Below are 15,024 nucleotides of genomic sequence, written 5' to 3'. Positions count from 1 at the left end.
TGTTTACAAATGAATTTTAAATTATTATATAGAATGCTATAATTATAAATGTGAAAAGGGATCATAAGGATCCCATACACAATAGCACTTCTTTTTCCCTCTACCATAATTTTAGCCAGTTAAGAGTTAATCACTATAGACAGGCAAGTAGAGACAAAAAAACTAGTTAACAATTGTTAAATTGACCATAAGAAATGTGACTTAGTTGTCCTCGGCAATGACTTATTAGTATATGACTCCTGAATTAGGCAGACTTACACAGTTAGAATCACTGGCAATGCTGCTTTAACTGTGGGGGCTTCGTTCAACCAATATGGCATAAAGGAGGGAAATGGAGCGGAGTGTAGAATCGGTGAATGCAGATAGATCCTTAAGAAGTGAAGAAACATGCTCAGTTTTCTCTCCCAACCTCTTAAACTTATATGTCTCTCTGCCTCAGAAAATAAAAATACATGAAGGAGCGATATAGTAGCCAGAGGAATCCCTTCTAGCAAATGTAATGGAGATTGCTTATTTTAACTGTGTTCAAATAATACAGTTACAATAATTCAAATGATTTAACATAATATTCAAAATATCATGTAATCTAATTTGTTTTTCATTTACTATTATAAAATTTTCTGAAAGAAATGAGATAGTGCACTATTATTGTGGCTTGAAATATGTTGAATTTTGCTTTATATCTTTTGCATTCTGACTGCAGATACATATGAATTCATGACTGCTATAGCTTCTTGTTGGATTTTCACATTTATTTTTGTGAAGCATCCAGAACAGGATTTCATATTTCATTCAGTTCTCACATTTTTTAATCTTTTAATATAACTAGATATTCAGTCTGTCTTTGCCTTTTATAAAGGATGTAATCCATTATTTTACACGATATTTGTCTTCATTTTTATAATACTTTTTAAAAAGGTTTAGAATTCCAGGTTAGCCAATATTTTCTTTTATCTCTTTAAATGTATTTTCTCCTGGCTTTAATCATTTTTGAGAAGTCAGCAATCAATCTTATTTTTAATCTTTGAAGTTGATGAATAAGTTTTATCTTGGATAATTTTTGAGTTTTCCATTTCTTTTAGGTTTCTATCTTCTAAAATATATATATGATGCTTGCTTCCTTTAGCAGCACATATATTAAATTAGACTGATACAGAGACAAATAGTGTGGCCCCTATGCAAGGATAACATACAAATTTGTAAACAGTTCCATATTTTTGCTATTAGAAAACATTATGAGCAACTATAAACCAACAAACCAGAATACCTAGAAAAAAATGAATAAATTCCTGGACACATAAAACCTACAAATATTGAATAACAGAGAAATAGAAAACCTGGACAGACCAATATCATGTAATAGAATTGAGTTAAAAATTTAAAAATCTCCCATCAAAGAAAAGCCCAAGACCTGATGTCTTCACTGCTGAATTCTACCAAACATTTAAAGAAGAACCAATGTCAATTCTTCTCAAACTATTCCAAAAAATTGAAATGGGAGAAAACTCTTTGAAACTCATTCTTCAAGACGTGCATTACCCTGACACCAAAACATACAACAAAGCAAATAAAACAGCACATCAAAAATATTATTTACCCATAATCAAGTAGGACTTATTCCAGCATTCCAAAGATGCAAATCAATAAATGAGATGCATTTCATCAACAGAATGAAGAAAAAAATATTGTAATCTCAATAGATGTAGGAAAAGTGTTTGATAAAATTTAACATCCTTTTATTGGAAAAATTTTCAACAAATTAGATATAGAAGGAATTTACCCCAACACAACAACAGCCATATATGGCAAACCCATTTAACATCATACTGAATGGGAAACAGCTGAAAGCTTTTCTTCTAAATTCTGAAACATGACAGCGATGTCCACTGCTACTATTTGACATACTACTGGGAGTCCTAGCTATAGAAATTAGGTAAGAGAAATAAGTAAAGGATATTTATATTGGAAAGGGGGAGGTAAAATTGTCTCTAGATGCAGAGAGCATAACTGTATATACAGAAAAGCCTAATGACACCATCAAAAAAGTGTTAGAATTAATAAATAAAATCAATAAACTCGTGGGATACAAAATCAACATATGGAAATCATTAGCATTTTTGTATGCCAATACGAACAACCTGAATAAGAAATCAAGAAAGCAACCCCATTTATAATAGCTAAAAAATACAAAATATCCTGGAATAATTTAACTAATGAGAACATCTCTACGATGAAAACTATAAAACAATAAAACAAATTGAAGAAAACACAAATAAATATTAACATATTTCATGTTTATGTATTGGGAGAATTAATATTGTTAAAATGACCGTATGATCCAAAGTTACCTACAGATTCAGTGCAAACCCTATCAAATTACCAAAGCTAATTTTATATATACAGAAAAAAAAATCTTAAAATTTGTATGGAACAACAAAAGTCCCACAAATAACCAAAGCCATCCTGGTCAAAAAGCACAAAGCTGGGGCATCAAACTACTTGACTTCAAAATATACTACAAAACTATTTCAACTAAAACATCATGGTATTGGCATAAAAACAGACACATAAACCAATGGAACAGAATAGAGAATCCAGAAATAAATCCCCACATTCACAGACAACAGCATTTCAAAAAAGGCACCAAGAACACACATAAGGAAAGTTTAGTTTTTTCAATAAGTGGTTCTGGGGGAAACTGGATATCCACATAACAGAGAATGAAACTAGACCCTTATCTCTCACCAGTGACAAAAACTAACTTAGAATTGATTAAATTCCTGAATGTAAGATCCTGAACTATAAAACTACCAGAAGAAAACCTAGAGGAAAGGCTTCAAGGCATTGGTCTTGGCAAAACAATTTTTAATAAGAACTCAAAAGCACAGGCAACAAAATAAAAAACAGATGAATGAAAATACATGAAACAAAAATATTTCTGCACAGCAAAGGAACCAAGCGACAGAGTGGAGACAACCTATAGAATAAAAAAAAATGTGCAAACTACACATCTGACAAGAGGTTAATATTCAGAATATGTAAGGAACTCAAACAATTCAACATAAAAAATATAATCTAATTTAAAAATGGGTAAATGATCTGAATAGACATTTCTCAGAAGAAGACATACAACTGGCCAAGAGGTATATGAAAAAAATGCTTAGTATCAGTAAATCATTAGGAAAATACAAATCAAAACCTCAGTGAAATATCATCTCATCCCAGGTAGAAAGGCTCTTATCAAAAAGAAACATGGTAACAAATGCTGGTGGAGATATGAATGAAAGGAAACCTACCCACTACTGGTGGGAATGCAAACTTGTGCAGCCATTATGGAACACAGTAGAGATGTTTTCCAAAAAGCAAAAATATTACTACCATAACATCCAGTAATCCCACTACTGGGTATATACTGGGTATATATCCCACTACTGGGTATATATACAAAGGAACTGATAACAGTTTTCAAAGAGATATGTACACTCTCATGTTATTGCAATACTATTCAAAACACCCAAGATATGGAATTAACCTAAGTGTCCATGAATAGATGAATGAATACAGAAAATGTGGTATATTTACACAATGAAATACTGTTGAGCTGTAAAAAAGAATGAAATCTTGTCATTTTCAACAGTTTAGATTAGTCCGGAGGACATTATGTTAAGTGAAATAAGCCAAGCACAGAAGGACAAATACCGCATTACCTCACTCATATGTGAAATCTAAAAAAGTTTATTTTGTAAAACTAAAGAGTAGAATAGTGGTTATCAGAGACTTGGGAGAGTAGGGAGGATGAAGAATGGGGAGAGATTACTCAATGGGTACCAAGTTACAGTTAGATAGGAAGAACAAGCTGTGTATTACATTGCACAGTAGGATAACTATAGTTAATGATGATATATTGTATATTCCAAAATCACTAGAAGAGATTATTTTGAATATTATTAGCACAAATAAATGATAAATCTTTGAGCTGATGGATATGCTAATTACCATAATTTGATCATTGTACATTGTGTACATGTACTGAAACACCACACTGTGCCAGCAAAATACATGCAATTATTATTAGTCAGTTATAAATAAAAATATATGTATGATGGTTGTGTTTGTATCCATCCTGCATGTGTTACATAGTGTTTCCTGTAAGCGTATTCTGATTATATTTCCAATTTTGGAAAAATAATCAATATTTTCTTTCAAAACATTTTCCATCTCAAATCGTCTTTCTCATCTCTCCTTTTGGTATGGTAGTTATAGCTATATATATATATATATATATATATATATAGTGTTTCATCTTTACATATATATCTGCTATCTTTTCCTCTCAAAACTCAACAGGAAAAAACCAAATGGTCCAATTAGAAAATGGACACAGTTATAAACATATTTTACAAAACAGGATATGCATATGGCAAATAACCACATGCAAAAATACCCAGTGTCATTAGAGATTAGAGAAATACTAATTAAAATCACAATTTGATACACCACATACATATTTGTTTGACTATAATACAAAATTTATTACAACAAATATCTGCAAAGGTGTGTACAATTGGATTATTCCTACATTTCTTGTGGGAATATGAAATGGTACAGCTCCATGTAGAAAATAGTTTTGCAGTTTCTTAACTAACTCAACATCTAATGACCATGTGACCAAGCAATTAAATGGGTAAATTTTCAGCACTCTATCCAGAGAAATTAAAACTTACATTCACACAAAATTCTGTATCTGAATATTTACAGTAGCTTTATCCATAATAGCCAAATATTGAAAATAACCTAGATATCTTTCAATGTGTTACAAATAGTGGAACATCCATAACATGGAGTAATAAACTAAGCAATACAAATGAACAAACTACTGATAAATGCAACCAACCTGCATGTATCTCCAATGAATTATGGTGAAAGAAGCCAATACCAAAATGTACCTACTGTATGATTCCATTTATGTCATATTCTTGAATAACAAATTATGGAAATAAAAAACAGATAAGTTGTTGTCAGGCTAAGTCGTAGGTAGGAACAAGAGGGACATATTTATGGTTATTTCAGGGCTAATAAGAAATACTTGTGATGTAAATATTTTGTTTGTGATATTGTCATCTAGGTTCAAAAGATGTTACTTCTGGGGAAACTGAGTAAAATGGGTATAGAATGTCTCTGTTTTATTTCTTACAGTAAAATGTAAATCTATATCTCAAAATAAAACATTTAATTTAAAAATATTAAAGACATATTAACTTATAGAAATTACCTTTCTATAAAGAGAGGTTATTATTTTTCCTTCTGACATCATGTGCTTATTTTCCATCTGCACAGCCTGTTTTATAAAATATGTTTATATCTTTTTTCCATTTTCTAATTGGAACATTTGTTTTTTTTTCCTGTGGTTTTGATCAGAGATTGAGCTGATTGGTATCTGGAATTTAATTTTTGCAAAGGTGTTCTACCTTTGGTATTTCTTCCTTTATGAGGTAAACCTACACAATTTCCAACTAAAAATCTGGCATGTTTACCAGGTACATCCTTTATTTGCTTGCCCTGACCTTACAGATTTTTCTTCCCAAATACATGATACTCTCAAGAACTATGCTCAGGTTCTCAGTCTTTCAGTTACTGCAAGGGATCCATAAATGTTTTAAGAAGCAAATCAGAGCTAAATTTGAGGCTCAAACTCTGTGCCCTCCAAGGTTATAGCTCCTCAAGCCCTAGATAACTTAAAATTTTACACAGCTTCCACACCCACCCAGCTTTGCTTCTTGTTCTCCTTTGGAAATTGTTCTGATCCAAAGTATTCTGTCATAGCTACAAACAGAAGTACAAAATGTTTCTCAAGTAATAAGCCAAAGCAAGACAATATAAGCAAGCATTACCAGCATCCTGGAAGCAAGATAACTGGAATAGTTGTTAACAGCCCCAGTGAGCAGCACATACCAACATTCTGAATTATTAATTTTGGAATCTTTTTATCTTTTCATATCTCTTACAACTTACTTAATATCTCTAATTTTTTTCTGTTTATACTTCGGTGTTTTATTGTGTGATTTCTTCACATCAGTTTTCCAATTCACTGAGTGTCTATTTAACAGTGTTTATTAGTTGATTCATATAATATATTTATTTCAAATATTAAATTCTCACATTCAGGGATTACTGTATGACTGTTTTTCCGTTTCTTTCCTTTTAATAATATTTTCTTATACAAATAATATTTAAAACTATTTCAATGTGTTTCATATTATTTCATCTTATTTTTGAGGCATGAAATATCCTAGGCTGTTGTTTTGTGTATGTCATAGCTGTGGATTCTCTCAGATGCTTCATACTTTCAGCAAAAGTATCCATGGTAATTGCACTTGTCTCTCTCGTGGTGTAATCCCTATGAATTAGATTTGCAATGAACTCTGACCAAGTTCACAAGCTTACCAAGCTGATTTTTGTTTTTGTTCAGTAATTGTTATATTTTGTTTTCGCTAGAAAATGGGATTCATTTTTAAAAAATCTTTAGTAACTTAGCAGTAATATTTCAACACACAACAATCAGTTAGGAAAAGCTATTTCTTACTTTAAATATTATACTGTCATTTCCAGGAACAATCAGTTAGGAAAAGCTATTTCTTACTTTAAATATTATACTGTTATTTCCAGGATTTTCATATAATTATTTTCAAGTTTTTTTTCTTTTATTTTATAAATAAACTCATCTTATACAAATGATGATTTAATTATTTCGAAGACTTTTTATATTGCACTATTATATCTTCTTTCTTGGATATGAAATTCCCTTTTTTGATATATACAAGGCTAACTGTGCTTTAATTGCTGGTAAATTCTTCAATGATCTAGAAATGACATTTCAATAAATATCAAAATATATAATTGTTGGGCAACAAACAACATATATGCATCTATTAATTTATTTTTTACATGTATACAGTAAATTTACCCTTTCTAGTGTACATTCTGTAGGTTTAGACAAAACCATAGTTGTATACTCACCACCACAATTAGAATACAGACGTTTCATTATCTCCAAAGTTCCTTTTCTTCCACTTTCATCCTCTGGATACCAAATCTGTTCTCTGTACCAATTAGTTTGCTTTTCCAGAATGCTATGTTATTGCAATAACTCTGGATGATTTTTAAAAGATGATTTTTTGAAAATAAGTACTTTTTTCTTTGAAAACTAAAGAAAAATTCCTCCTCAACGCCTTCAAATTAATCAATACATTATTTTTTATTAACAAATGAAATTACAGAATTCCAAATGATAGAACCATTTAGAAGGGTGCTTGTAAAAAAATTTTTTGTAGTTTTCAACATGAAATAGCTTCAAATAATAGCTAAATTAAGCCTCATCAAAATAGCTCTCTTGACCATCTGCTTATGAAATCTCTCCCCGAGTTGTTTCAAGTCTGTAGAAATGAATAACACTGCCTTACTGCCCCCTAGTGTTTGAAGTTTATGGATACCCCAGCAGAGAGTTAAGGAAACATGATTGCTGTTATACTTCACCAGGTGTTCTGCCACACTCTTTTATTTTACACTTGGGATGATGGATAAAACGCATAAAATCTCATGACAATAAATATCGAAGCATATGTTACATAAGACAAAAATCACTAGTATAATATCCAAGTCAGGTGGAAATATACTTTGCTAATTTCAGTTTATTTCCCAGGTGGAGAAATCATTAGAAGACGGGAAAAGGATAACACACACCACTAACTTCCAGTATTGTCCAAAGTTTTCAAGGTATGGTTATAGAGCTGTAATCAATTCATAGTATAAGAAGGATAAGTAACGTGACAAGCAGCATCGTAGACCAGTTGGACAAAGAGATTTTCTGTGTTAGTTTGGATCTTCTGTGAAGCACGCACCAAAATAGGATTCAAGGTGCAAGAAATTTACCAGAGAAATGTACAAAGTGATTGGAATGGTGTCTGACATGTTTTAAGTTCTATATATGTGTTTGCTGTATTAAAATATTCCATCAATGAATATCTAAGTGGCTTCCGTAGTGTCTCTACCATTAATAGGTTTGTGAGACTTAGTAAATAACATGCACGATTCTTGTTAAATTAGAGGGTCAGATTAACAAGAACTCAAACAAATTTACAAGAAAAAACAAACAACCCCATCAAAAAGTGGGCAAAGGATATGAACAGACACTTTGCAAAAGAAGACATTTATGCAACCAACAGACACGTGAAAAAATGCTCATCATCACTTGCCATCAGAGAAATGCAAATCCAGTGGCTCAAGCCTGTAATCCCAGCACTTTGGGAGGCTGAGACGGGCGGATCACGAGGTCAAGAGATCGAGACCATCCTGGCTAACATGGTGAAACCCCGTCTCTACTAAAAAATACAAAAAACTAGCCTGGCGAGGTGGCGGGCACCTGTAGTCCCAGCTACTTGGGAGGTTGAGGCAGGAGAATGGCGTAAACCCAGGAGGCGGAGCTTGCAGTGAGCTGAGATTTGGCCACTGCACTGCAGCCTGGGCGACAGAGCGAGACTCCGTCTCAAAAAAAAAAAAAAAAAAAAAACCACAATGAGATACTATCTCACACCAGTTAGAATGGCAATCACTAAAAAGTCAGGAAACAACAGGTGCTGGAGAGGATGTGGGGAAATAGGAACACTTTTATACTGTTGGTGGGACTGTAAACTAGTTCGATCATTGTGGGAGACAGTGTGGCGATTCCTCAAGGATCTAGAACTAGAAATACCATATGACCCAGCCATCTGATTACTGGGTATATACCCAAAGGATTATAAATCATGTGGCTATAAAGACACATGCACACGTATGTTTATTGCGGCACTATTCACAATAGCAAAGACTTGGAATCAACCCAAATGTCCATCAATGACGAACTAGATTAAGAAAATGTGGCACATATACACCATGGAATACTATGCAGCCATAAAAAAGGATGAGTTCATGTCCTTTGTAGGGACATGGATGCAGCTAGAAACCATCATTCTCAGCAAACTATCACAAGAAAGGAAAACCAAACACTGCATGTTCTCACTCATAGGTGGGAACTGAACAATGAGATCACTTGGACCCAGGAAGGGGAACATCACACACCGGGGCCTGTTGTGGGGTGGGGTGAGGGAGGAGGAATATTAGCATTAGGAGATATATCCAATGTAAATGACGAGTTAATGGGTACAGCACACCAACTTGGAACATATATACATATGTAACAAACCTGCATGTTTTGCACATGTACCCTAGAACATAAAGTATAATAAAAATAAGTAAATGAATAAAAACATACTTCTAAATTGAAAAAAAAAGAACTTCAGAATAACAAAGAAGAAATTGTAGTAAAAGTATGTCTCATGCAATATTTTTTTTCTGAAATTAAAAGAACCTACAAACATGTTAATGATGTTTTGCTAGTCATAAATGAATGCAATTATGTTCAAGAACGAGATACCTTTGAGTCAATGACAGATTTGATTCCAAGGTATAATCGGAGATTCTTTTTATCAGTCATATCGCCATACATAGTTTTACTGTGTGTGTGTGTGTGTTTCAGACGAATCAAAGTAAAAGTGCTTTAAGTGATGAAATGCAGATACACTACTGGGTATAAGATACCAAATAATACTTATATCTCATAAAAACAAACCAACACATTTTGTCCCTACTACTTAATTTGTTTCTAGTTTTCATACAAATGTAAAACTGAAAATTTACAGCTAACTGCTATAATCTCAATAACTTGCAATGAAATGTGTTTAAAAGGCTGAAACATTGACAGGTGCCTATGATTTAACATGATAATTTGCCTAGATTCTCAAGCATTTCATTGTATATTAAAAACCAAAGTGCTGATCAGAACAGGCTTTGATATCATTTGAAATTGAATTTCTAACTTTAGCTTTGAATCTTGAAAGAGCCTTGTAGGTCTCAATGCACAAAGAGAGTAATTAGACATATTGAGAGGTGAGAATCTTTGCAAAAGCCTCACTTTTGAAAACCCAGAAATATTTTAAGGAGTGCCATTGGGATTTCTTTCAAAATGTGTATGATAATTCATCTGCAAGGTGTTGAAAATGAAAGGTTTACCAAAAGTTGATGTTATCTCTATATCCTGTAGCCCGGTTCAGTGATATCAAGGCACACAATCAGGTTCTATCTTCTTGTTTTCATTTGTTTATTTGCTTGCATGCAGAGTATTTATTAAATTTAATCTTGATGCTACAGATCCACACATTACTCTTGACTTGTCACCCTACAACTCAACATAGTAAATGTTTTCACATAGTTGGATAAAATGTTAAGTAGGCATGGTTATTTTATACAAATATATGTAATTATATATAATTATTATATGGTCAATAATTTTATGTGTCTTTGTTAATACAATCATTATAGGTATACAATTGTATACAATTGTGCTACATATATGTGGAGTTACATCTATTTCACTTGTCCATTCAACTGGAGAACTGATACTTTTTTCTTGCTAGGTAAAAATAGCAGGATATTTTGTTGAGGGGACAACCCACTCTCATACTATGTTTATGTACTTTATCCTTGAAATCCCCAAAAGCAATGTCTGGATTTGGTTTATCATTAGAATTCCAAGGTCCATGTACTTCACATTGTTTTACGTAAATTAAAGAAACGGAGTAAACTCAGTGAATTTAAGATTTTACATTTCTATTGAATGATTTCAACCATCTCATGATTGTATTTGAATAAATGGCTTAGTATACGTTAACATATAACTAAAATATGTATATAATAAATATAAGTTTTTACTTCTGGTGCTTTATATTTTGCCCAACATTCTTATTGCTTTGATAACTATTTGAGATTCAAAACTTCTTTCTACATGGTTCTATTGCCCATGCACTGGATCAATTATCTTGTCAAAATATGATAGATGGTTGCATGCTAAATCCCCAAATACCTCAGTAGTCAATGTTTTATCAGTTTTGATGAAGAATTGTGTTTTTTCTGGGAATCTTTCATGATAGACATTTTCTACTTTGGCTGCACTTTGGAATCATTTGGGGACCTCCTGATGTTCAGCTGCAGACACCCTGGCCCAGTCAATTTCATCAGAATTAAATCTCCTTTGGTGATTTCTGGAGTTTTAACCTGAAGGAATTGTATAAATAATGGCTTCAAAGTATTTACCCAATTAAATTATTCTTCCATTCCCATTCATCCATACATTCACAAATATGTATTGCAGGTCTATTACTAATTATTGAAATAGACATTGGATATCGAGTAATCAGCATAGCAACAAAAGTTCCTGTCTTTATCTTGTCTAGCAGTGATAATATATATTTGACAAGCAAACAAGCTAATAATTGTAAAATGGGAGGGAAGTGAACAGAGCTCAGAGACAGAAAAGAATGGCAGGACTATATTAGTAAGGTGTAGGATCAAATGCTACTCTAGAGATCCTGAGATAACACTGTTTTATTAAGAACGTGTGTATGTGTGAATATATGTGTATATATATAAGAATGTGTGTGTGTTTCACAAAACAGCAGTAAACAGCTCCATCATCCCTAAGGGATGTACTCATCCACATTTTCTGAAATGGTATGCCAGAACCTCCTAATATTAGCCTGTACCTTTTCTCTTTTATATACACCACCCAAAAGTTGCAAACACTCCTCCCACTTTGATCCCATTAGCTAAGATTTATCTCATGGCCACACCTAGATACAGAGAGTTTCTAAAATGCTATTTTTGGCTGTCTTTTCTCTGCCATTTTTTTTTTTTTTTTTTTTTTGGGTGAAGTCTCACTCTGTCTTGCCCAGGCTGCAGTGCAGTGTTGCTATCTTTCCTCAATGCAACCTCCGCCTCCCAGGTTCAAGCAATTCTCCTGTCTCAGCCTCCCAAGTAGCTGGGACTACAGGCATGTGTCACCACACCTGGTTAATTTTGTGTTGTTAGTAGAGATGGGGTTTCACCATGTTGGCCAGGCTCATCTCGAACTTGTGACGTCAGGTGATCCACCTGCCTCGGCCTCCCAGAGTGCTGAGATTACAGGTATGAGCCACCACGCCCGACCCTCTGACATTAGCAGAAAGTTGAAAGGAATGCTGAACCCTCATCTACCAATCATGAACTGAGAGCTACCTCAGATATTTGTAGAAGGTCTCCCTAAGGAAGTGTTTGTGATAAAACCGAATGAATCAGAAAGAGCCATACACTTGAAAAGGTAGAGGCCAGAGGGCCAATGTCCTAAAGTTAGAACAAGCTTCCTGTGTTAAGACCTAGGTAATCAAAGAATACTCATTACATGAATAGGTGGCGAAAAATAAAGTTGCAGAAGAAAATAGGAATGGAGTATATACATTTGTGCATGCCGAGTGATATATTTTGCATTTTATTCTAAATTCAATGGAAAGCCATTTGAATAGCTTACATTTTCAGGAGATGACTCTTGTTATTTTGAGGATTTGGGAGGTGTGAGGAACAATAAGGCACTACTATGGGTTACACAGGTGAAAAAGCTGATTTTCATCTACATTGGCATAGGCCAATGTCACCTAGGCACGGACTGTCTTCCATATGCAATTAAAATTTAAGCATAAAAATGTCCCTTCCTTACAAAGTATACATAATTTGATCTGATAAGACAATTATCAAACATCCAATGTGAAAGTGAATCTTATGTTCAGTTCATATTTTAAAGGAAAATCTGATGAGAGAGTAAAACTATGACTAATATTTAAAATAAATATGAATGAAGCTGTTTTCAAAAATTTAGGCCCATCTGAAAATTCCTTTAATCATCACATGTAGTTAGAAGATGAAAATTATCTTGATCTTGATTAGTAATTTCACTTATACAAGAGGGAAAGACATAGTTGCTCAAAGGTTCATTTTAAAAATAAATATATTGGTAGGGCTTGAATTGCGTCATAACAAATGACATATTAAAGTCCTAAACCCCACTATCTCAAAATAGAATCTTGTTTGGAAATAGGGTCTTCACAGAGAAAATCAAGTTAAAATGAGGCCATTAGTGTGAGCCCTAATTTAATATGATTAGTGTCCTTTTAAAAGAGGGAAATTCAGATGAAGAAACAGACATGTACAAAGGTAAAAATGACATGACATGAAGACACTTGGGGAGAAGATGGTCATATGACTGGAGTGGTGCGTCAACAAGGCAAGGAACCTATCTTCTGTTTCAGCGTATCTTCTCTTTCAGCTCCTCCTGTTGGCCACAATGCCTTCTCATCACAAGGAACGCTTTTCACCAGGAGGAACCAAAGGAAGCCAAGAGGGTTCTCCCCGAGCACCATCCAAGAGCACATGGTCCTGCCAACATCCTGATTTCAGACTGCTAGCCTCCAGCACTTTGAAAGAATAAATTCTTGTTGTTTTAAGCCACAGAATAAACAAGTATCTGGTACTTTTTAATGGTATATACATATATATATATTGCACATATACATATGTAGTCTTTAACATTATAATTTTTCTCTATAAATGTATATCTAAATACATTTTCCCTGCTAATTATTGTAAAGAACATCAAGATGCTAATAATAATTCACAACACAAAACAAATCTAAAGCAACCTTTTAGTAGTCAGACACACAAATCCGTTGGAGAGAGAATAAAGTGAAAACTTTTCCATTAAGTTGTAAAGTATTTTTGCATTGATATGATCAAGTGTCTTGAATATTCATAATATGTGTGAAAAAACAAAACTTCAGTATATATGTATTGAACCATATATTTATATAAATATAAACATTTATTAAAATATATATACTTTTGAAATATGTTAAGTTCTGAAACTCATTTTATGTGGAAATAATAAAAGTAATATCTGAAACAAAAAGCATTGACACATTGTTCAGAAAGATAGAGCTAGATATTCCACAAAGGTGTTTAATTCATGCAGCTGTTTACTAGGAACTATTAAATTCACTGAAAATTTTTTAAAACGCTGTATATTTTGTAAATTTCAGAACTTCACAATAATAATGCTGTAACGCTTCTAAGAACCATGTTCTAATCTATTACCGAAGAAATACATAAAAAGTCCAAATGAAGCCTGAAATAATAAATATGTCAGTATATTCTTGATTATGGAAGGATTGTCTACAATGTTCTTCCTGATTTTTTTCATTTATTAATTAAATCCACGTGATTTAGCACCCATATTTAACAGTCTATGTATTAGCGGTTAGGAGCGCATTGAGAAAAGAAAGCAACGTATATAAGGAAGTACAATGGTTTGTGCAAGCTTCTTATCTTGACAATTTTGTCATGTTATCAATAATGATTTGCAGAACCTGTGAAAGATATGTTACTGGTACTTTGGGTTCTTGCTATCTCACAGGAGATAAATCATGAGAAAAGACTATCATGTATAGCAGTTAAGAGAATATTTATTTAGCTTGTGCACAAGGGAGTCAGCACTGAGAAAGGAAAAGGAACGAGCTGCTCCCTGGAAGGAGTGTGGGAGTTAATTTTACAGGGCCTTCCCAGGGGGAGAGGTATTATAAGGGCATGCACAGGGAGTGGTTTTACATGCTTCTTTACTCATTTCCCGTAGCATTGGCATTTTAAATTTCCTCCTTTGGATATGATTTTTTTAGCGTGAAAATGAACAAGGAGTAACTATAAGTTGCGTTTCAGTCCTAACTGCACATGCTGGGCTTCAGGGAAGTCCCTGGCTCCCCGAAGCAGAAACTGTGGTTAACAGTTTCTAGGGTCTTTTGTAGTTGTTCTGCTGAAAGTTAGTAAGCTAGAGCTTGAGAAAGGGGCTTTTGTTCTCCCCCTCTCGATCAGATCACAACGGGAAGGCAGACTGCAGGTTTCTCATATACTAGTTTGGCTGGAAGAGGTGTAAGTCAGGGATTTTTAAACTTGGTAGTAATTATTTTATTTTCTTTCTTGAAGGAAGAATGTCTACACAGTAGGTAAAAACATACACACACACACACACAAAGTAATGAGTTCATTGTTCGTGAAAATAATAAATACTCATGAGAC

General features: G+C 33.4%; 1 non-coding gene across 1 annotated transcript; it reads left to right on the top strand.

Annotated features, from left to right (window-relative positions):
- The first annotated feature begins 1,113 nt into the window (after positions 1 to 1,113).
- On the top strand, positions 1,114 to 1,219 carry LOC117066212. The gene has a single exon (XR_004430198.1). It is a non-coding gene; the product is annotated as a U6 spliceosomal RNA (small nuclear RNA).
- Positions 1,220 to 15,024: the final 13,805 nt, after the last annotated feature.

This window comes from Trachypithecus francoisi, unplaced genomic scaffold (assembly GCF_009764315.1).
Source record: "Trachypithecus francoisi isolate TF-2019V2 unplaced genomic scaffold, Tfra_2.0 Lachesis_group2, whole genome shotgun sequence".
Classification (NCBI taxonomy): Eukaryota; Metazoa; Chordata; class Mammalia; order Primates; family Cercopithecidae; genus Trachypithecus; species Trachypithecus francoisi.
The sequence above is the reverse complement of the archived record's forward strand: the minus strand, read 5'-3'. Positions and strand labels throughout refer to the sequence as shown.